The sequence below is a fragment of the Dermochelys coriacea genome, chromosome 2, assembly GCF_009764565.3.
Source record: "Dermochelys coriacea isolate rDerCor1 chromosome 2, rDerCor1.pri.v4, whole genome shotgun sequence".
NCBI classification, from domain to species: domain Eukaryota; kingdom Metazoa; phylum Chordata; order Testudines; family Dermochelyidae; genus Dermochelys; species Dermochelys coriacea.
The window spans coordinates 101738368-101761975 of record NC_050069.1 but is presented as its reverse complement, the minus strand read 5'-3'; the positions used below and the strand labels follow the sequence as shown (position 1 = coordinate 101761975).

The 23608-nt window shown below is 43.5% G+C and overlaps 1 long non-coding RNA gene across 1 annotated transcript; it reads left to right on the top strand.

Annotated features, from left to right (window-relative positions):
- Positions 1-12921: 12921 nt before the first annotated feature.
- LOC119851800 lies at positions 12922-19049 on the top strand. The gene is made up of 2 exons (XR_005291405.2): positions 12922-13146; positions 17133-19049. It is a non-coding gene; the product is annotated as an uncharacterized LOC119851800 (long non-coding RNA).
- Positions 19050-23608: the final 4559 nt, after the last annotated feature.

The window sequence follows — 23608 nt, the reverse complement described above, 5'->3', positions numbered from 1 at the left end:
GAGTTTTTGGGAAGCCGAGTGGAAAGAGGTCTCAGAGGGAATCCCAACAAAGCCCAGCTCTTTTATTAATAAGCCCTGTCTCCCATTGAATGAGATTGATTGTTAAAGTGAAAGGAATATTTTTGTCAAATATAAATTGATAGACAATTGATTTTTGTATTGGGTTTATTTTGTTTTTTGCACACAATGGCTTCAGTGAATTGGTGACATTTAGTTTAAAAGACTATCTTGTTTAGGGTGAAATCCTCATTCAAAGAATGCTATCTTTAACCCTTTACATAGTTCATGCCCTGTCTGCCTGTCAAAGAAATTCTTGTCCACCTACATACATAGTATACCTGCTGATAGTTTGATTACAATAAAAGAAAAGGAGTACCCGTGGCACCTTAGAGACTAACAAATTTATTAGAGCATAAGCTTTCGTGAGCTACAGCTCACTTCATCGGATGCATCCGATGAAGTGAGCTGTAGCTCACGAAAGCTTATGCTCTAATAAATTTGTTAGTCTCTAAGGTGCCACGGGTACTCCTTTTCTTTTTGCGAATACAGACTAACACGGCTGCTACTCTGAAACCTTTGATTACAATGACATTGCTTACCTTAAATATATTAATCCCAGGGTAATGACTTGGAAGGTTTAAGGTACTGGTGTCAGCAGGGTCCTCTCTCCTTTCATCTCTTCCAGTGAATAGGAAGGCTGCTGAAGTTAAAGTCTGGAGATTGTACTTGGATCAAGGAACATATGTTACTCAAGTCAGCATATCCAGGTGACACAGTATGTGCTTTTGCCTCTCTGTCCTCACAGTGTTTTCCTCTCTCAGCCACTTTCCAAGATAATAGGAAGTGCTCTCAAGCTGTCTGCTTCACACCAAGTTTCCTCAAAGCAATTTAAGGGCACAGTGCACATTTACAGTTATATCTGACTGTTGTAAGTCTAAGAGGCACTTTAATAGACTAGTAGGCTTATTCACCCCTCCTGTGGGTCTATTACCATTGGGAATACCATAGTACAAGCCTTGTTAAAATTCTGTGCTCTTGTTGTGCCCTACGGCAGCCTGAAATCTACTTAAAATGCTGATGTGCTCTATTATTGAACACACATAACTGGTTTTATGGATCTGTTAGCTATCTGTCAGATTTATGCAGTTTCAGTCCATTCACTGACCTCTATTTCTATCCCTTTCTGCAAACAGGCACATGGGCATGAGCAGAACCATGTGGATTCTGAGTTATGAAATCTCAAACCTGTGAGACTTGCCAGTGTTTGTTCCAAACTCTGCACTCAGGCCAGGCTGGTGGATAGGCTCTTGGAATTTCAAAACCTTTTTTGCAAACATGGACCATGCCAGGTTCTGACAACCCCTCCTTTCCCAAAGCTCTGAGGAGAGACTGCTGGGTGTATCTGAGAGAATGCAAAATTTACTTTTGTTTTCGGGTTTGTTTGAACGAAACTCAAAGTGAAACGCGGCGGGGGTTGGCAGCACCCACTTAAACCGAAACAACCAAATACGGTTGTATCAATCTAATATAACTGAAGCACTACACATTAGAAACATAGGACCAGAGCCTCAGCTAGTATAGCCCCATTGAAGGAAAGGATACTGTAATGTCCCAGGCATCTTTTAGGTAAATTATTCTAAAGAAAAATAGTGGCATTTTGAATCTGGCCAACCCCAAGTGTTTAAAAAGTATGAGTCAGGCCTCCCAAAATCATGAGACTGGCTTAAAATCCATCCTCAGCCCTCCTCACAAATGCTGCTCCTGTTCCCAGACACCCTGTCTCATTAGCTGCTAGGCCAGGTTTTTCTGTAGCTATTGCAGCCCTCAGTTTCCTCCCTCCCACCCCCCTGCAGGTGATTAGGTTACAGCTTCTACATTTAAAAATTCACTCAGTCAACCTGCTGCTCCCTCAAGTCCTCCTGCTCTAGAGTCCAGGTGACCTTGCCTCCTCCTGCAAGACCAGGCTCCAATGATCAGCGGCCTCCTGGGGGCACAGCTCTAGGAGACAATGGATTGAGAGAAGAAAAGGAGTACTTGTGGCACCTTAGAGACTAACAAATTTATTAGAGCATATTGAGCTGTAGCTCACGAAAGCTTATGCTCTAATAAATTTGTTAGTCTCTAAGGTGCCACAAGTACTCCTTTTCTTTTTGTGAATACAGACTAACACGGCTGCTACTCTGAAACCAATGGATTGAGAAGTTTCTCTTCTTAGCACCAAGAGCATGCAAGCACAAGGCAGAACACAAAGGCTCTACTAGACACTGCTGGCTGGCTCCTCATCCTTTTCTTCTTTCCTTTGGCAGATCTCCCTTTGTCCTCCCCTATTAGGGTGACCAGATGTCCCAATTTTATAGGGACAGTCCCGATATTCAGGGCTTTTTCTTATATAGGGATATATTACCCCCGCACCCTCTGTCCTGATTTTTCACACTTGCTGTCTGGTCACCCTATGCCCTATAAACTCTGTTCCGCCTAGACTGGATGCTGTTACAATCCACACTTTCTGCATCCTGCTGTCAGGATGCCACAGCAACACAGTGAGGCTTCAGTTAGCCTGTGGGAGCACAAAATAAACCTGGATATCCGATGGCCTCTCTCGAGGGCTGTCTGAAGGCTAGAGACAAGGTGACTGATCTAGAATTAGTTTGTGGGTTGCCGCAGTGTTAATGTTGTTTTGGCATGGTATTTCCTATTGCAGTGCCCTAATGTGGCCCTGGCCTGGTATGTACAGGAGGCCTTTCTGGGATCTCAGGCTTTGAACTGCCTTCCCCCTTCTGAGTTGACTTGACACACGTGCGTGGTCTGTCAGTAAGTTGTTTCTTCCCCAGGACTTGAGAGGATTGGTCCATGGTTTACAGAGCCAGAATATTTTGTAAAGCGTCCAACATGGGGCCCAAAGTGGTTGCTTGCTGTACTCAAGTTTAAGGCCAGTCTCGGTAGTACTGTACAGTGGAGTGAAGATTTGCACCTGTGTCCATCTCTTCCGCAGTTGTCCCACTGCTCAACTGTCAGAAGTTCCTGCTTCTGTCTGGTCCTCTTGTTACTCTGGGTTCATAAATCCAGGAAACGGGTCCAGCACAGACAAAAATAGTGGAGTATTTGTAACATGACAGAATCCTGGATAAGAACTGCAGCGGGCAGGCAAACCAAGAGTCAGTGGCCCAAGAAAATGTGATGTGGCTTCAAATTAGTCCCACAAACTTGGGACACAGCTGCAGCACAGATCTTAACTTTGGAATGACCATGTAGCCCACGGGCCAGAACATTTACCCTCTTGACCTTTGATCTGAACTATGCTTCTTTTTTCGCCAAGTCAGACACTCTGCCCAGTCTATCCTCAAAGTGCCTACAAGCAGCTGTGAATCTCAGGAAATGTCATTTTCAAGTTCTCACAGTGAGTGTTTGGAGACTTGATTTCAGTCTTTTATAAATTGTTGATTTGCCAAAGTACTAGAGAAATACTGAAGAGCCTTGGACCATGCCACAGGCTGTCAAAATTGTGCTTCCACAAATGTGCTTCCACAAAAAGTGCTTCCACAAATGAAATTTTCAACTTTCCTTCCATGTTCCAGCTCTGCTCTGGTGTTCTACTATGCCTGTTCCAGGCCCAGTGTGGTTCCTTACTCCATCATTTTGTGAAGCTGCCCTCCCAGTTTGGGGATCACATCCAGAATAAGGTAGGCTACAAACAAAACTCCCCTGTGATGTTCACTTTGGGGTAATGTCATCTTCCCATAGATAGCTTACCACTCCTTTCTTCCTGGCCAGGAAATACTGTCTGATTTTAAAATGGGCTGAGAGCAGAAGAGCAATGTATTTGTATACAGAAACATAGGACTTGCCATGTCAGATCAGATTAATGGTTCACCAAGTCATGGCTTTTGTGTCCGCTTTTTCTGTGACTTACATTTCTAAATCGAAAGTAACTTCACTGAAGTCAAGTAAGGTCAGAATCAGGCTTCCATCTCCAGAAGAGGCCTACATTTAATTATTCAAAGGAAAATCAAACTCTCCTACAATGCACATATCCCGCTGGGGAGAGAGAATTGAGAAATACAATGGGAGCAGGAACCAGATAAGTGAGACGTCTGGACAACAGAGGAAAACAATGGAAGAAAAGGCCAAACAGAGAAATATAGAAAAAAGTGAAAAAGATGAAAATATAGAAATAGTGAGAAAATGGATTGAAACTGAAGAGGAAGAAAGCAGAGGAGAAGAAAGGAAAATAATAAAAATCCATCTCATCAGTTTCTTGGGAGTCTCAGGCAGGGGGCTGTCTCCCAAGAAAAGCCAATTAAGTTCTCAAATGTGCAGGAACAAGAGACCAGGGCTTCATCACACAAACAAAGGAAAATTTAAGGATTGTATGAAGTCCGCTTGCGGGAAGAGGGACAAAATCTGGACCATCTCACACAAACTGAGACAGATGACAACCAGATGGCCCAGTCCCGTAGGGCTGAATATCTTGAGCACATTTCTCAGCATGTCACTCACATCCTTCATAACAGGGATGCAATCAGAAAGCCAAAAAAAGCCCATTGAAATCAGCAGAACAACTTCCATTGACATCAGTGGCCATTGGATCAGACCCACAGCAAGTGAAGCTTACACATAATTCTCTTGTATAGTGTTTCTCAACCAGGTCCCAAAAGGCAATCAAAGGTGTCACCAGATATTGGAAAATGTTGTCATAGTGTAAAGCAAAGAAAATCTCACTCCCCCACTCCCTACACACATTTACCCTTCAAGGTCAAGTATTATCTGTCATCCTCTTGAAACACACACAAACCAGCTAGATAGTCTTATCATTGTTACCCCTGACAATTTTTTTTTTTTACTCTTGCTTTTAACGTAAATGTAGAGAGGTCATGACAATTTGCAGCTTCAAGTAAGGGTCACCAACCTGAAAAGGTAGAGAAACATGACTCCTGTAGTTTAAAAATGTGAGGCATGTACTCAATGCCAGCTCCCAATATCAGGATAGGAAAAGATGTGGAGATGTGTGAAATTGCCTGGAAAACACATCTGCAAAGTGAGCCTAACAAAGCATTTTGTCTTTGTGATTGATGGTCAAATTCTCCCCTGTGTACATTATTCTTGCATAGGGGAGTGGAAACTCAATGAACAGCAGTTTGTGGCGTTTCTTTGCCATTATTTCTTGGGGATCAGAGTTTGCGCCCTGTGGAAGTTGCCAGGGGTTCCACCTCCTAGGCTTCTAGATCTTGGGGGGATCTGCTTGAACCAAGGGGCATCTATGTACTTGTCCTTCATCCATATGGCCCAGGGGTTCCCTCCTCAACCCTGGGTGCTCCTGGTGCCTTTCTCAGCCATAATGGTGTTTCCATACACAAAGATGGAAGCAGCATAAGTTTCTCCATGCTCTGTCTGCAATGACTCAATATTCTGCACCATGCTACCACTTTATAATCTAGGGAGCCTGTACTACTTAAAGGATGCTTCTTTGGAGTACAGGAAGAAGTGAAAGGAAGAGTACTGTGGAGGAAGCACTACCTCCTCTTGTGCAGCCCTAACCATATCCCCATGTGCAGACTCTGCTCCACAGGAGGAACAAGTGGAGCACTGGGGGGCCATTAACACTGATGGATATTTAACATTATTACTAAAACTGTAAGAAATACAATTGCTGAGTTGGCCATCAATCCCTAAACAAATATAATATGATATTGGATGTATGAAAAACTTTGATACATTATCCTACATAAAACTAATTAATTGCAAAGCTTTATAAAAAATTGAAAGTAAATAATGGATCACTGTGCATTTTTCTCCATGTGCAGTCATTCATAATTCACAAGGAAACTGCTAGCACAGCTCCAAGGAAGTAACAAGTAATTTAGTCATGGGGAACTAATATAGAAAGTAGGGCTGTCTATTAATCGCAGTTAACTCATGCGATTAACTAAAAAAAATTAATCGTGATTAATCACAGTTTTAATTGCACTGCTCAACTCAACAATAAAACACCAATTTAAATTTATTAAATATTTTTGGATATTTTTCTACATTTTGAAATATATTGATTTCAGTTACAACACAGAATACAAAGTGTACAGTGCTCACTTTATATTATTTTTTATTTCAAATATTGTATTGTAAAATTGATAAACAAAAGAAATAGAATTTTCAATTAACCTTATATAAGTACTGTAGTGCAATCTCTTTATTGTGAAAGTGCAACTTACAATTGTTACATAACTGCCCTCAAAAACAAAACAATGTAAAACTTGAGAGCCTATAAGTCCACTCAGTCCTACTTCTTGATCAGCCAATCACTAAGTCAAACAAGTTCATTTACATTTATGGGAAATAATGCTGCCCACTTACTTACAATGTCACCTGAAAGTGAGAACAGACATTCACATGACACTTTTGTAGCAGGCATTGCAAGGTATTTTACGTGCCAGATATGCTAAACATTCATGCTTCAATGCTTCAACCACCATTACAGAAGACGTGCTTCCACGCTGATGATGCTCATTAAAAAAAGAATGCATTAATTATATTTTTGACTGTACTCCTTGGGGGAGAATTGTATATTTTCTGCTCTGTGTTACCCACATTCTGCCATATCTTTCATTTATAGCAGTCTCAGATTATTACCCAGTACATGTTGTTCATTTCAAGAACACTTTCACTGCAGATTTGACATAATGCAAAGAAGGTACCAATGTAAGATTTGTAAAGATAGCTACAGCACTCGACCCAAGGTTTGAGAATCTGAAGTGCCTTTCAAAATCTGAGAGGGTGTGGTATGGAGCATGCTTTCAGAAGTCATAAAAGAGCAACACTCCAACGCGGAAACTACAGAACCTGAACCATCACCACCAAAAAAAATCAACCTTCTGCTGGTGGCATCTGACTCATATGATGAAAATGAACATATGTTGGTCCACACTGCTTTCGATTGTTGTTGAGCAGAACCTGTCATCAACATGACAGAGAGATTGCACTATAGTACTTGTATATGGGGAACTGAAAAAATACTATTTCTTTTGTTTTTTACAGTGCAAATATTTGTAATAAAAATAAATATATAGTGAGCACTGTACACTTTGTATTCTGTGTTGTAATTGAAATCAGTATATTTGAAAATGTAGAAAACATCCAAAATATTTAAATAAATGGTATTCTATTATTGTTTAACAGTGCAATTAATTGCAATTATTTTTTTTAATTGCTTGACTGCCCTAATTGAAAGTGGTTCATGATCCTGCTCAACCCTAATACCATGAGAATGTTCCATGTCCCCTATGCATCTGAACTGGACTGAACTGAAACAATCAAGACCTGTTTGAGATGGGCATGTGCATTTGTAGAATTACTTAGCTGCACATCATATACTTTGAAAGTATAGAATACCAGCCTACGCAACCCATCAGCCAAATAAAAGATTCATGACGTAAGTTCAGATTCATTCATGTGTAAGCAGAGTCTGGATGAGCTCTCCCCTGACATCTAGTGGTGAGCTGTGGAAAAAGACTTCAGAAGGTGATCTCATTTGCATGGACACACCTGCCCTGCCTAGGTGCTCAGCATGCTGGGACTGCTTATCCAAATGATCACTTGTTACTGGTGTTGGATCCCCAGTCTCCTTGTTATTGGGGCAGGAGTAGTAAAGGGTTGCTATCCTTGCTGTGTGAACTGAGGGCAGCAGAATTGTACCTGGCCCCCAGAACTATACCCCAATGGAGGGACTCACCCTCAACTCAACAGCACTCGCTAGGTAGGGGACGTGGGTTCCAAAGCCCAATGAGTTGAGAGAGGGTGGGGACAGGTACTTGTATCTGTTGTGTGGGCTGTGTTTAAGGGTACTAGATACCATTTGACCCTTTCCCTCTCCATGGTATAATAAAAGAGCTGATGGGCGATCACTTGTTACTGAGTATGATCATTTTACATGTGAGTTATGGGTCCTCAGGTGACTAATAAGGCCAATCTTTGAACCACAAGTTCTATTACAATGACAGCAGATGTTTTCAGGCTCAGCAGGAGGCCGTTGACCATGACTGGAGACCAGTCTCTCCTTCCTCCTGTGTGGCTTGTCCTCTTCGGCTTATCAGCAAGCAAGTTCAAAATGCAGGGGACCGTCACGTAGGACTTCACCCATTTTAAGCGATCCTGGACAAGTGTCTCCCAAGTATCAATGTCAATATTACATTTTTTTAGGTTGTCCTTCAGCAAGTCCTTATAACACTTCTGTTGTCCTCCCATGTTATGGTACCCTTCTTTCAGCTGAGAGAACAGGACCTGTTTTAGGAGGTGATGGTCTGGCATCTGGACAACATGACCAGTCCAGCGGAATTGCCAATGGATGATCATTGCCTCGATACTGGGGATCTTTGCCTCTTCCAGAACACTAATATTGGTGCACCTGTATTTCCATTTGATCTTCAGAATCTTACGAAGGCAGCATTGATGGTGCCTCTCAAGGATTTTCAAGTGGTGTCTATAGGTTGTTCAAGTTTCAGACCCATACAAAAGTGTTGGGAGAATAACAGCTTGATAAACAAGAAGCTTGGTGTCTGTTCGAATGTCGTGATTTTCAAAGACCCTGTGCCGTAAATGAGAAAAAGATACACTGGCAAAGCTCAGGTGATGTTGAATTTCTGCATCAATATCTGCCTTGGATGAAAGATGACTTCCAAGGTAGAGGAAATGATCGACATTCTCCAGTGCCACTCCATTGATTTTGATAGATGAGGCATGTAATACCTCATTCGGAGAGGGCTGATAGAGCACTTTAGTCTTCTGGATATTAAGAGTGAGCCCAAGACATGCATAAGCATCGGCAAACACATTCAAGATAATTTGAAGATCTTTCTTGGAGTGGGCAAAGATTGCATTGTCATCAGAGTACTGAAGTTCCACAACAATAGATGTTGTGGAGATCTTACTCTTGGCTTTTAGCCTGCTAAGCCTGAACAGCTTTCCATCAATTCTGTAAGTGATTTCAACGCCAGTTGTAAACTTCCCAGCAATTAGGTAAAGAATGACCGCAATAAAAACTGCAAACATGGTTGAAGCGATAATCCAGCCCTGTTTGACTCTTGTTTGTACTTTGAAAGGTTCACTCTGAGAGCCAGTGCTGCTCAGAATAGTTGCTTTCATGTTATCATGAAGCAATTTTAGGACACTGATGTGTTTATCAGGACATCTAATCTTAGAAAGTACAGTCCAGAGGGCACGGCGATTCACTGAGTTAAAGGCTTTAGTTAAATCAATAAAAGCCATGTACAGTGGTCGTTTTTTTCTCCCGACACTTTTCTTGCAGCTGCAGTGCTGTGAAGATCATATCCACAGTTCCATGACATGGTTGGAAACCACTCTGACTCCGGTAAAATTTCTTCTGACAGGGGCAGAAGGCGGGTTGCAAGGATCCGCGCCAGAACTTTGCTAGCAATGGCTCGGAGGGAGATACCACGGTAATTTGCACAATCCACTTTATCCCCTTTCTTGAAGAGGATGACAATCAAGGCATCCCTCATTTCACTGGGTATCTCCCCCTTTATCCAGATTTTAAAGATAAACATGTAAAGCTGCCAAATTAGCTCTGGTCCACCATTTTTAAAGATTTCAGCAGAGATCCCATCTAGACCTACTACCCTATTGTTCTTCATCTGGATGGTGGTATTGTGCACCTCATACAAATCTGAGCTCATCTCTAAATGGTCATTGAGGGATTTGCTCAAGGACTTCATCTACAACCATAGAATTACGGTTAAGGAGATCTTCAAAATGTTCTTTCAAGTGAGAATTGATGGCTTCGTTGTCCTTCACAAGTGTAGTTCCATCCTTAGAGTGAAGAGGATTCATACCATGAAAAATTGGCCCCAAACCAGCCTTGGTGGCACTAAAGAAACCACATATATTGTGGATGTCTGTAAGATGTTGGAATTCTTGCGCTTTCTCAGTCCACCATTTGTTCTTACGTTCTCTGATTTTACGCTGTACTTCTGACCTCGCCTTGGCATGGGCTTCTTTCTTTATATTACAATTATGTCGTTCAGCAAAACACAAAATGCCATTCTCTTCTCATTCATGAGTTGCTCAATTTCAGCATCATTCTAGTCAAACCAGTCCTGATGTTTTCTGGTTTGGTAGCCTATAGTTTCCTCACAGGCATTGATGATTACTGCTTTCAACTGACTCCAAAGTTCCTCAATTTCTTCAGGAAACTCTGATGGGAGCTTTTCTTCTAAGACTTCTTGGAAGTGGTCATGCTTAATAGGGTCCTTCAAATCTAGAACCTTCAGCTTGTGCCTGACCTGCTTCTTTTGCAGCCTCCATTTGGGAGTGATCTTAATTTTTATTGTGGATCAAAGAGCAGTCCAACAATCATCACCACTTGTCATTGCTCTTGTGAGAAGTATGTCACTACGGTCTTGGGCACGAACTATGACGTAGTCTAGGAGATGCCAGTGCGTTGACCATGGGTGTCTCTAAAATGTTCTGAACTTTTCCTTTTGTCAGAAAAGGGTTTTCATAATAATAAGTTCATGTTCAGCACACTTGGTCAGGAGCAGAATTCCATTTGAATTGTTTTTGCCAACTCCTTCTTTCCCGATTGTGTCTTTCCACAGGTCTGAGTCTCGTCCAACACGTGCATTGAAATCCCCCAGAAGGATGATCTTGTCTTCTGAAGGGGTCTCTGATAAAATGGTTTCCAACTAAGAATAAAAATCTTCCTTTACATTCTCATTGGCATCCAGTGTTGGTGCATAGGCGCTCACAATAGTTGCCTGTTGATTTTTGGTGAGCCTCAATCTGAGTGTTATAAACAGCTCATTGATGCCAACTGGTACCATAGAGAGGCATCTGACAAGCTTGTTTTTTATAGCAAAGCCCACTCCATGCAATCGGGGTTCATCTATAGATTTTCCCTTCCAGAAGTAGGTGTATCCTCCTTTCTCCTCCCTCACCTGTCCTTCATCAGCTCTTCTAGTTTCGGACAAAGCAGCAATATCGATGTTAAACCGACTCAATTCATGAGCAATAATGGCTGTACGTCACTCTGGTCGTTCGCTGTTTGAATTGTCCATCAGGGTACTGTGACAAAGTTCCTCCTCTGCCTTGGTGGATCCTGCGCTTATTGGCGGATTTGCTCGCCTCAGAGGTTCATGGCAGCACTCAGTTTGGCCACTTTCGTGGCTCAGATCTGCCATTCACTCAGTTAGCCTCATCACTGGCCAGCATGGGGAAAGGAAGAAGAAAAATCCCTGCAGTTTCTGCTGATTCACCTAGTGGATCGGGGAACAGGCCAGAGACCTTCCCCACTGGTGAAACCCACAGTCCAGTTCAACTCCTTTGGTATCAAGTAGGGAGTTGGGGGAATGGAGGGATGAGGGAAACCCGGGCCCGCCCTCTACTCCAGGTTCCAGCCCAGGGCCCTGTGGTTTGCAGCTGTCTACAGTGGCTCCTGTAACAGCTGCGTGACAGCTACAACTCCCTGGGCTACTTCCCCCTGGCCTCCTCCCAACATCTTCTTTATTCTCACCACAGGACCTTCCTCCTGATGTCTGATAATGTTTGTACTTCTCACTCTTCCAATAGTATTCCTTCTCACTATCAGCCTCTTGCTCCCAGCTCCTCGCACGCATGCCACAAACTGAAGTGAGCTCCTTTTTAAACCCAGGTGCCCTGATTAGCCTGCCTGTCTTAATTGATTCTGGCAGCTTCTTGATTGGCTGCAGGTGTTCTAATCAGCCTGTCTGCCTTAATTGTTTCCAGAAAGTTCCTGATTGTTCTGAAACCTTCCCTGTTACCTTACCCAGGGAAAAGGGACCTACTTAACCTGGGCTAATATATCTGCCTTCTATCACTCTCCTGTAGCCATCTGGCCTGACCCTGTCACAGTACGTACATTTCAAGTTCCAAAGTTGAAAAGTTTCTTACATTTTGACTGCTGAGGTGGTGATCCTGCTGGATGTGGCTATCCAGCCAGGAAAAACAGAGGCAAGACTATTTTTAGGGTACCTTTTCTAACCCCTCCCCATGTGGGGTGAGCAAAGTGGATCCTAAAAAGGACCGCTCAGTAGTGGGTGCAGCTGCCGAGATGCTCAACCCGCCTCAATCCTCAAGTAAGACAACTGTATCACACACCCACCTCCTGTGAGTCGGTCTGTGACTAAGAAATTCCAGATTTCACTGTCCTGTTCCTGTTGCCACTTGCCGATTGCCACCGGACTTTTGACTTGTGCAAATGTCATTTTCCCAAAAACTAGAAGATGCTTGTGCAGGACTTCATTTAAAGTAGGGAGACTGATGCACAACAGTCACCACACTATCCTTGACAGTAGAGGACTTGAAACCAATGGCATGGACACCATGACGATTGGAAATCCTCTATTTGTTGCAGCCTTCATCCACCTTCATAGCTGTTGTAACATTACACAACAGCTTTACCTCCGTTGTGCAGTTATCCTTCATCTGCTCTGCTGTTAGGGACTTCTTGGATCACACTTTGTCTGGAACCTTGCCCTTGACCATTCTGCCATGGGTGATCCTAAGGGAGTACATGATTCCAGGCAGCATCGCTCTCGGGGTCATTGAGACACGCAAGCCTCTCCACCATTACAAGGTTATGATCCATGGAGAGGAATAAAAGAGCTAATTTAGACTCAGCTGAGAGTCTTGTTACTCTCTGCAGAGCTGAAATCACTGATACCTAGGTCTAAGTATTAGACCTACTTTGGGACAGTGTCTCTATTGCAAGAGACTGCCCAGTGTGCACCAGCAGCGAGGCTCCCCCACTAACAGCTGAAATAACTGATAGTTGGTTAACTGTGGGGTGGGGGGAGGGAGCTGAAGATAGCTTGGTGAGCAGGCAGCTGGTGGAGAGGTGTGGCAAGCAGCTATCAGGGCAGCTGGCAGAGAGATGTGGAAAGCGGCCAGCAGGGAGGCTGGTGGAGAGGCGTGGCCAACGGCCAGCAGAAAAGCTGGTGGAGAGGACCAGAGCAGAGCCCTGCAGAGGCGTGGCGATTGGCTGTTGGGGCGACAAGCGAGTGCCCGAGCAGTGCTGTGTAAGGTGCCTCCTTACCCCCCATGCCTTCCACACAGGGTGGAAGGCGAACTCTGCGGATGAACCTCTGAACTCTGGGGCTGCACTGGCCAAGGACAGCAACAGTGAGTGGGGTACAGAGAAGGGACGGGGACGTTAAAGGGACTTTTGTGTTGCTGGACTTAAGACGCTGAGGGGAAAAGGACACTGCCCAACATACTTGGGGGTGGGTCTTTTGCTCATGGTTTGTGTTCATGAGCCCTTCTTGCGGTGTTTTCCCAAATTAATGCTGAGTTAATTCCCTCTTTTTATTAAAAGTTTTTGCTACACTCAGACTCTGTGATTGCAAGAGGGGAAGTACTGCCTCTTAGAGGTGCCCAGGGGGTGGTATGTAATTGTCCCAGGTCACTGGGTGGGGGCTCGAATCGGTTTTGTGTTATATTGGTGAAAAGGAACCCCTAGATACTGAACCCGGCCCTTGTTGCTGCTGGCTCCACCTGGCAGAAGGGTTACACACATGAAAGCTTGTTTCCAAAAGGTGTATTTCCAGTTTACAAAACCTCAAGTATGTAGTATCAAAAATATCCACATGGTGGTCTCTTATCCCTGCAATGAAGATGCCTTTTTCCATATGCAAAACTTAATATTTGTTTTTCATTTCTATCCTAGTAACAGAAAACATTCAAAACTCTGGAAACACCTATGCCAGATTCTTTAAATTTAAAACACAATAACATAACAAAATGCAAGCTTCAGACCTTGTCTACGTTACAAAAGTTGCATTTGTGTAATGAAATGGATTTCAAATCAGTCTAGTTACATAGGTGCAAACCTGTAATGTAAATGCAGTTAAACTGGTCAGCACATATGTAACTAGATTAGTTTAAAATTGAGTTCAACATTGTAACTTTTCTAAAATAGTCCAAGCCTTTAGAATCTTCCCCTTATGTGGGGCACATATGTCATACAGTGATATACTGTAGAAAAAGGGAAGATTACCTCTCCTTCCCTTTTGCTGTACTATGTAACTAAATGCTTGATCCTGCCCTAAAATACCCACAGGACTATTGTGAAAACATGGAAGAATCTTGTGTGTTTGAGGGACTTTGGATTCATGGCATCTGTAAATAAATACAGGAGATGAAAAGAAATGGAGAATCAGACCTGTATTTTTTTCTCTGTAATGATGTAGTATGAATGATGGTCTTTGTGTGTTAAATAACCCTTGCACAATTTTAAACAAGTTACTAATAGAGGTTAGGCCAGTAGTTCTCAAACTTTTTTTCACGGCCCAGTGTCTCAGTGGACTACTTAATGATCTTTCCAAATGTTGTTTGTCCCATTAGCTAACTATTGAAAAGTGCTTTGGATAAAAGCGCTATATATAAAAAAAATAAACATTTTTTGTTCTACAAATAAAAGCACACAACTCATATTTTAATATCAATAGCCTTACCTTTCTAATGCGATGGATGTGCCCTCTCCCCCCACTGCGGCAGCCCCCGAGCTGGGGCTGAGAAGGAGGGCCGTCTCTCCCCAGCAGCCGTAGCCTGGAGCTACAGAAAGATACCTCTTTCTCTGGCCGCTGCAGCCCTGTACATTCCAAATTCCCCCCAACCCCCCACATCTGTGTGACTCCACTAATTAGGTGGGTGGCCCTTCAGTCTCTCGTGTGCGGCCACCCAGGCGTGCACCTTTGAGGGAACTATCCGCGGACCAGCTGACTGGAGCTTGTGGATCACTGGTGGTCCACGGATCGCTGTTTGAGAACCTCTGGGTTAGACAGTTAAAAATGTTTATTCAATTGTTTCAGAACCCCATGAGGGAGAACACAAAGGGCCACGTTCAGCATGTAGCCTTATCTATAGTTATGGGTTACTTTAACCAATCACCCTCTCCAAAGTGAAGGTTTACACCTCCCTTAATCTGTGACTGTTCAGCTCCAAGACTGACAACAGCAGGGAGTTTATCAATGGAAGGGGGATCCCATGGTGTACCACCGGGACAACACAGTGCTCTTTTTATAATAACTACTTTAGCTAGCCAAGCCCACAACGATACACACACTGCAATCAGGTAAAGGAGAGAGAGAGAGAGAGACACCAACACAGAACACAGAGTATTTGCATTATTCACACCATGCCTTGTGGAAAAACCCATAACATTACTCATCATCTTCACCAGTGTCATCATCCTGGAATCACACAGGCTGGGATACACCTTTTATGATGTGTTATGCTGATGCCCACTGGTGTTCATACATATTTTTGAAGATTTTTACCCCTTTTCCTTATTTGAACTTCCACACCCCACTACTTCTGGGGTGCCCTGTTTTCCATTGGCTAACTTGTTAGTTCCCTTTATGCTCATTAGCATTTACATCACCTTATCACCACAGTAAAAGGCAGTAACCTTAAGGAATTCTCTCACATTTCACCCTGACTACCAAGAGTCATCTTGGGGTGTCTACTGATCTTTCCTACACATCATTATCCAAACTCAGTAGTTATTTTCAAAACATCAGCATATCGCAAACATAGACAGAAGCTCAGCACATTTATTATTAACTTACTTATGCTTACTTATCTTTATACTATAGCTAATTTAGCCTAAATCCTAAAGCCTATTTTGGCAAAGCTAAATATTTTACAAGCCCGAGTCCTGTAGGTCCTGTGTTACAGCATTAATTAATACTTATATTTCACCACTATATCCTAAATATACCTGATATCTTGTGTCCTTGGCTACAAGTACTAGTGTAAAATGGCTATAACACCACAGCTGAATTTGACCCAAAGAATAGAAATTTTTGATACAAAATGTTGGAAGCAGTTGTAGCATTTTATTCTGAGATGTTCATAAATGATCTGAAAAAAGGAGTAAACAGTGAGGTGGCAAAATTTGCAGATGATACAAAACTATTCAAGATAGTTAAGTCCCAGGCAGACCTCGAAGAGCTACAAAAGGATCTCACAAAACTGGGTGACTGGGCAACAAAATGGCAGATGAAATTTAATGTTGATAAATGCAAAGCAATGCACACTGGAAAACATAATCCTAACTATACATATAAAATGATGGGGTCAAAATTAGCTGTTACCACCCAAGAAAGAGATCTTGGAGTCATTGTGGTTAGTTGTCTGAAATCATCCACTCAATGTGCAGCAGCAGTCAAAAAAGTGAACAGAATTTTGGGAATCATCAAGAAAGATAATAAGACAGAAAATATCATATCGCCACTATATAAATCCATGGCACACCCACACCTTGAATACTGCATGCAGATGTGGTCACTCCATCTCAAAAAAGATATATTGGAATTGGAGAATGTTCAGAAAAGGGCAATAAAAATGATTAGGGATATGGAACAGCTTCCATATGAGGAGAGAGTAATAAGACTGGGACTTTTCAGCTTGGAAAAGAGGCGACTAAGGGGAGATACGATCGAGGTCTATAAATCATGAGTGGTATAGAGAAAGTAAATAAGGAAGTATTATTTACTCCTTCTCATAATACAAGAACTAGGGGCCACCAAATGAAATTAATAGATAGCAAGTTTAAAACAAACACAAGAAAATATTTTTTCATGCAATGCACTGTCAACTTCTGGAACTCCTTGCCAGAGGGTGTTATGAAGGCCAATACTATAACGGGGTTCAAAAGGGAGCTAGATAGACTAATGGAAGATAGGTCCATCAATGGCTATTAGCCAGAATGGGAAGGAATGGTTTGCCAGAAGCTGAGACTGGGTGACAGGGTATCGATCATTTTATGATAACCTGTCTCTTCATTCCCTTTGGGGCACCTGCCATTGGCCACTGTTGGAGGACAGGATACTGGGCTTGATGGACCTTTGGTCTGACCCAGTATGGCCACTCTTATGCCTTTCACTCCACTGACATGCATACAACATGCTACACCATACAGCTTTTAAGGAACCTAACCTCTTGGTGAGAGGCAACATGAATTGACAGAGGAGAGAACCACAGAGATTACATGATCGCTGGAAGTATTGGGATTTAAAACATTTTTGGTACATGGAATAATATTCCTGGTTTTGGGGGAGATTTGGATCCTGGTTGTTTTGTCTAATCCAGTCTTATCTATCTAGGCATGTATACCACAGTCATTGCCATGATACCTGATTCTCTTCCAAAAGTGTCACTGTTTTCAGTTGAGATGGACAAAGCTGGCGCAAGATAAGACATTGATTCCAGATTGATATCTAAAGAGAAGAGCAAGGCAAGTTGTACATCTAAAAAATGTAGGCTGTGAGAGGGCAAGGTCATGCCCTTGTCTTCTGCTCTGTCTACACATAGTATTCAGAGATTTCAGTTGTTAAACATCACGGTGTAGTTTATTTACATTGCTCTTCACATCACCTTACTGATCCATACACCACATCATTTACAGCTTCAGTTTCTCCTCAGCTATCTGGCAAAGAGAGGGAAGAGGTCTTGTCACCCAGAGATCCTTCTTGCTTCTGACTCTCCTACTCTGACCCTCTCCCCCAGCACTGCCTTCCTGTGCTTTCTTCTACCCTCTGTGTTAATGGGCTAATTAGCTCTTTAATCCTCCCCAGCCCATTCTAAACTGCTAATTAGACACACAGGTGGTGGTGGTGGGGAATTAATTAATGTTTAAGTGATCAGAGTGCAGGCTCAAGTGTTGGTTCCCAGCACTCTGTCACAGGTGGAATCCATAAAAGAGCAAAAGGGAATAAGGAAAACAAAACAGGTTTGAGGTCACATGGGCAACTATAACTATGGAGCATTTGCAAGCAAGTGAAATACAACCAGAGTAGGGCACTATCTACTATAAGTCCCATCATCCTCATGACATACTAATGTAACAAAGTTTTTCCACTTACACACTTTTCTTGTTCAAAGGAATGAATGATTTCCAGTTTTCCCTGCAGCCCCAGAAGCTACATGCATTCTGAAATGAATTCTTTATATTATACCATCTGTCTCACTGTGGTCTGCAATATAAAGAAACAGCACAGAATGCTGTGAAAATTTTGTTAACAGCCCACAACATTTTATTTTTGATTAGTGGCATGAATGAGGAAAATACATTTTGGTTTCCCTGCTAGACCTAGCAGTCAGCAGGAAAATTACATGCCTGAAGGATATCTTCAAATGTACGCCAAACCTTGTGATGTTTCCAGATTACCTAACTTCGCCACAGGAAATCAGAAAGAAATATTTATATGCTACAATGTATTTTTGAACTGCAGTCCAGTGGGGTTTGCAAGTTTTCTGAGCTTCCAGCAGAAATAGTAGACTTGTTTGTGCTGAGTGGAAGATAACTGAAACCATATCACATTTTCAAAGACAAGTCCCACAACTTTCATGCTAATGACATTAAAAAAATATACTTGGTGATGAGCTTTTTCAGCCATAATGAACCAACTGCACAGTTCATTAATTTGGGTGTGAGTGGTAAGTCCTATTTATTTATTCTTTTTAAAATCAGATATTGAATTGCTTGCTCATGAAAATGAAGACTAAGGTCCCAATCCTGCTAGGGGCTGAGCAAAGTCAATTCCTATTGAACTCAATGGGAGAGGTGTGTGCTCAGCTCCTACCAATATTGAGTCCTAATAGTCCTGGCTTGAGCCAGTTGGTAGGCACCATGCAAGGCTTCTCCACACAGTTCTGCCAAGGCATCTCACCTCTGGGCCCTCAAACTCTCTGGCTATTCCAACCCTGAACTGTGCCAAAATGCATGGTGGTTTTGTGATGTGCCCAAATGGAGATGAAGATGAGACCAAGAATGTTTTCATTGTATCCTTTCCAACTTTTCAACAGTTTAATTGGACATGAATTGATACATTTATCCTAGGTTTATTTTACTATTCTTTATGACATTTGCTTTGACTTGAGGCTTTCTGTTTAATTTTCATCATGCTTATTTCTCAATCAAAATATGACAAAACCATTGCTTCCTCTAGGAATATATTCTGTGTAAGATTTGCAATGTGACATAATCCTATTTCTATATTTTAATATATACAGGAAACAAACGTTTTCTGCTTCAGAGTCTATAACTTTTGAGGGATGCTGAAGAAAAATTGCAATCATGCATGGATACAAATGGATTCATATTATACAGGACCAGTATTATTCTTAAAAAGTAAAGATGGGCTGAGATCAATATCCTCCATCTAAACATCCCTGAATGTTGGTGAAGTTTGCATCCAGATCTGAAATTTGCAGTTATATCCTCATCAGTATAATGGCCTTTTATCTAAACACTTGAAAATGTTTGGCTCTATACCTGAGTCACAACTTTCTAGCTCTGATCCCATTCTGCTCAAAAGGTCCCCAGTGTTAGTACACATTGTGACTACAATGCTACATAGACATCATTGTTCTTTTGGTGCTTAGTTACCAATAAGATCCCAAAGTCCTGAAGTCCTTTCATGCATAAAACTCCTTCTAAAGTAAATGGGATTTTTGTATCTTCAAGAACTGCAAAGTTAGGTGAAACATACTGCTCCACCGATAGAGTGCTCTGTGGAAATCTCCTGGAAGGAGAGCTTTGTTCCTGTGGGTTTTGCCACATTATGAAGGAGTGGGTGTTGTGGCACCAGATGTGTAGCTTTGATTTGCTGTCGGCAGAGATGTTTTTGGGAGCAGCACCCAAAAAGATAAGACAAAGAGAAAATTGCCAGATATTTGTAACAGATTTCTAACTGTATTAGGTTTTTTCCAATCTTGTTTAACCTTTTCTCCTGCATTAATGTCTCCAATGTTGTCATCAATCTCATGGTCCCAAACCAGCAGAGCAGTAACTTTAGTTAGATGGGTTTGAGGTTGAAGGATCCAACCTTGAGTGAGCATGAAGGGAGCCATCCTGGGTTCCTTGCACATTCCAAACTCCCACTGATTTCAGAGGGTGTTTTGAGTGCAAAAGGAATAAAGGTTCAAGCTCCAAAAGTCTGTTTCCCCTTTCCGAGTCACAAAATCAGTATGTCAGGAATCACTCATGTGTGTTTCAGAACCAGGGTTAAAAAAGAATGATACTTAAATAATACTTTACAAATGTTAACTAATTATGCTCCTTGGAAGTACCATAGGTCCATAAGGGCTGTTATCCTCATGCTAAACATGGAGATATTGTCACACCCACAGTTTGAGATTCACATTTTCAAAGGCCATCTCTAATTTTTTGTGGTGCCTCAGCTACTGGATGCCCATCCTGAGACAGGTCGGAGTCACAAACTGGCCACTCGAATACTGGGCACACACTTAGAGACAGCTTCTGAAAATTTCTCTCTCAGAGTGAGAACTAGGATTAAAAATCCAGAGCTGCTGGCTCCCAGCTTGTTGCTCACACTACTCACATCACTAATCCTCCTACAACCACACTATGCCCCCAGCATTTAAAATCAAGTCTACCTTTCAGTGTGATGGGAAAAAAAATATTATGGTGCCTGGGTGTGGTGCTGTGTCACATGTAGATGTGGAAAGATAGGGAGGAAGATAGAGGGAAAAGGTCAATAAAATACAGTAAAAATAGAAATTGTGGCTAGTGCTCGTGTTTCAGCCCCAGGGGCTCTTTCAGGATGAAATAGCAGTGCTTTGTTTTCTTTTTCTCATTTCCCCCCCTCCCCCTGCCAGCCTCAAGAAGACTTCAGGGCTAAGGTGTCATCTGTAACCTTTTCCTCTCTCCATATTTTTCATGTCTGTCATACACTTTTTAAAAGATTACTTCAAGCCCTGCTCCATCCTGCCTGGGGATCTGTGCTAAGCATGCAGGTGTGGCCAGCAGCATGCTTGCTACACACATGGTTTTATCCCTAAAGCACAGGGATTCCTTGCTGCTTTGAGAGGTAACATTCCTTTGTGTCAATAGACACATCTTTCTTTGTAGTGTCTTGGGCCAGGCAGAGAGAGATTTTGCCTGATGAATTTGGACATGATGCTGCAGCACACACATCTTTTGGGTTCACTGTGCCCAGCTATCCAATACTGACCACCACTTGGTGAAATTAAATGAGTGAAATTAATTACTAACAAAACTCCCAAGCAGTGACTTATACACTGCATATATTATACTATTGAATTATCTTTCACGGTTTGCCCTTGTCCTTTACTCTCCCTCCACCAGTGCGCCATATTCTGCCATCTTTATTCGTGTTAAGTAGTATCTTACTTGGTGGGTAGTCCCATTGAATTCAATGCATTTTACAGCAAGGGGACCGCTCATGAAATGAAGTACAATTCCATAAGAGTGAGGGCAGAAGAATCTGGTCCTCTCTTTAGTGCCATATCTCATAGTGGGCCAGATTCAGATGCTCTTGCTATGCTGAATTGCACCTTATTCTATGAAAGTGATGGGCTTACCCAAAGAGTAAATTATTACTTAATTGGATGTGGGGGAGGGGGAAGAATTGAGCCCAGTTTCTGAATGAGGGCCAGACTGTGCACAGCCCTGAGTGCCTGCCCAGGAGTGGGGACAGGATGCAAGGATCCTCTTTCTCATCCTACCCAGCACAGGGGCCAATCATAACCGCAGTCCTTGCTCTCACTGAATGAAGGTAGCCCCCACAGTAACACCAGCCTCTCACACAAGGCAGAGAGGGGCCCACGCCTCACCACACCAGCCACTGGTGGAGCTGTCACTTCTGTGGTGAGGGGGAGGATGACCACCAGAAAAGTGCAGCAGTGCCTATGCCCCAGACATCCCACGGAGGTGGGGAGGCTACACATGGCTCCCAGTGAACAGTTACTATCCCAATACCCCTGTGTGCTGAAAACCACAGCTGAGCTCTTAAAATGTTGGCTCTTTGGGGGCAGGGACCTGTTCGGTTTGTTTGTGAGAGTGCATTAGCGGGTGCAGTGCAAATACTACAGGTCCCCAGGGTTTGAGCTGGTGTTACTGATGAAGGATAACATGCAGTGCTTAAAGTATGTGTCTGTTTGGGGAGGGGGTAACATGCAGTGCTTAAAGTGTGTGTGTGTGTTTGGGGGGGTAACCTGCAGTGCTTAAAGTGTGTGTGTGTGTGAGTGTTGGGGGGGTGTAACATGCAGTGCTTAAAGTATGTGTGTGTTTGGCGGATAACATGCAGTGCTTAAAGTACGTGTGTGTTTGGGGAGAGGGGGTAACATGCAGTGCTTAAAGTGTGTGTGTGTGTGTGTGTGTGTTTGGGGGGGTAACATGCAGTGCTTAAAGTGTGTGTGTGTGTGTTGGAGGGTGTAACATGCAGCGCTTAAAGTATGTGTGTGTTTGGGGGGGAACATGCCGTGCTTAAAGTGTGTGTGTGTTGGGGGGTGTAACATGCAGTGCTTAAAGTGTGTGTGTGTGTGTGTGTTGGAGGGGTGTAACATGCAGTGCTTAAAGTGTGTGTGTGTGTTTGGGGGGGTAACCTGCAGTGCTTAAAGTGTGTGTGTGTGTTGGGGGGGTGTAACATGCAGTGCTTAAAGTATGTGTGTGTTTGGCGGGATAACATGCAGTGCTTAAAGTACGTGTGTGTTTGGGGAGAGGGGGTAACATGCAGTGCTTAAAGTGTGTGTGTGTGTGTGTGTTTGGGGGGGTAACCTGCAGTGCTTAAAGTGTGTGTGGGTGTGTTGGGGGGTGTAACATGCAGTGCTTAAAGTATGTGTGTGTTTGGGGGGGAACATGCAGTGCTTAAAGTGTGTGTGTGTTGGGGGGTGTAACCTGCAGTGCTTAAAGTATGTGTGTGTGTGTGTTGCAGGGGTGTAACATGCAGTGCTTAAAGTGTGTGTGTGTTGGGAGGGAACATGCAGTGCTTAAAGTGTGTGTGTGTTGGGAGGGAACATGCCGTGCTTGAAGTGTGTGTGTGTTGGGGGGGGGGGACATGCCGTGCTTGAAGTGTGCAGGTGGGGGGGGTCACGAGGAATCACAGACCCAGCAAAACATCACAAGAAACCGCAGCCCAGGGGGCGGAGGGCTGCCCTTTAAGCAGCGGCTGACCAAAGCTGCTGTTCCCAGCTGGTGACAGGCTTCCCCCCACTTGGTTCCCACCACTTTCAGCGGCACACGTGCTCCCGCATTGAGAAGTGGGCACTTGGGTTGCTTTTGCTGGTTCCCCGCGGTGGGTCGTAAACCTCACGGGGACTCAAACAGCAGAAAATATTCTTCAGTAATCAACTTTTGTCCCCCTTTCGCTAGAGACGCTTCATGCAGACGGGCCATCCGTCCTCGGGCTGTCTCTTAAAAGTGTCCAGCCGCCGCCAGCATGAAAAAGATGCACCGGGCCGCTCTAGTCAAGGCTTCCAGCCCCCTTTTATCCTTGTGCGTGAAACTTCGGGGGGGGGGGGGGGGGGGAAGCTGCCTCGTAACTCCAGCAGGAGGGTTGGTTGACACAGGAGACAGCCGACAAAAGAGGCGGAACTACGTGGCTTCAATTCAAAAGGAGGGAGAGCCATCGGGCCGTGCAGGGGCCACGCGGCGCAGGGCTCCCATCGCGCACAGCCCCGTTAGCAGCTCGCACCGTGGGGATGACACGCCGCTGCCCAGCGAGCACGGTGTCGTTGGCCAGCCCCTGGCCCCGGGACAGGGCCCAGCGGGCCGCTGCGCGAGGAGCGGCCGGGGGGGGGGGGCTGGGGCGGGTGG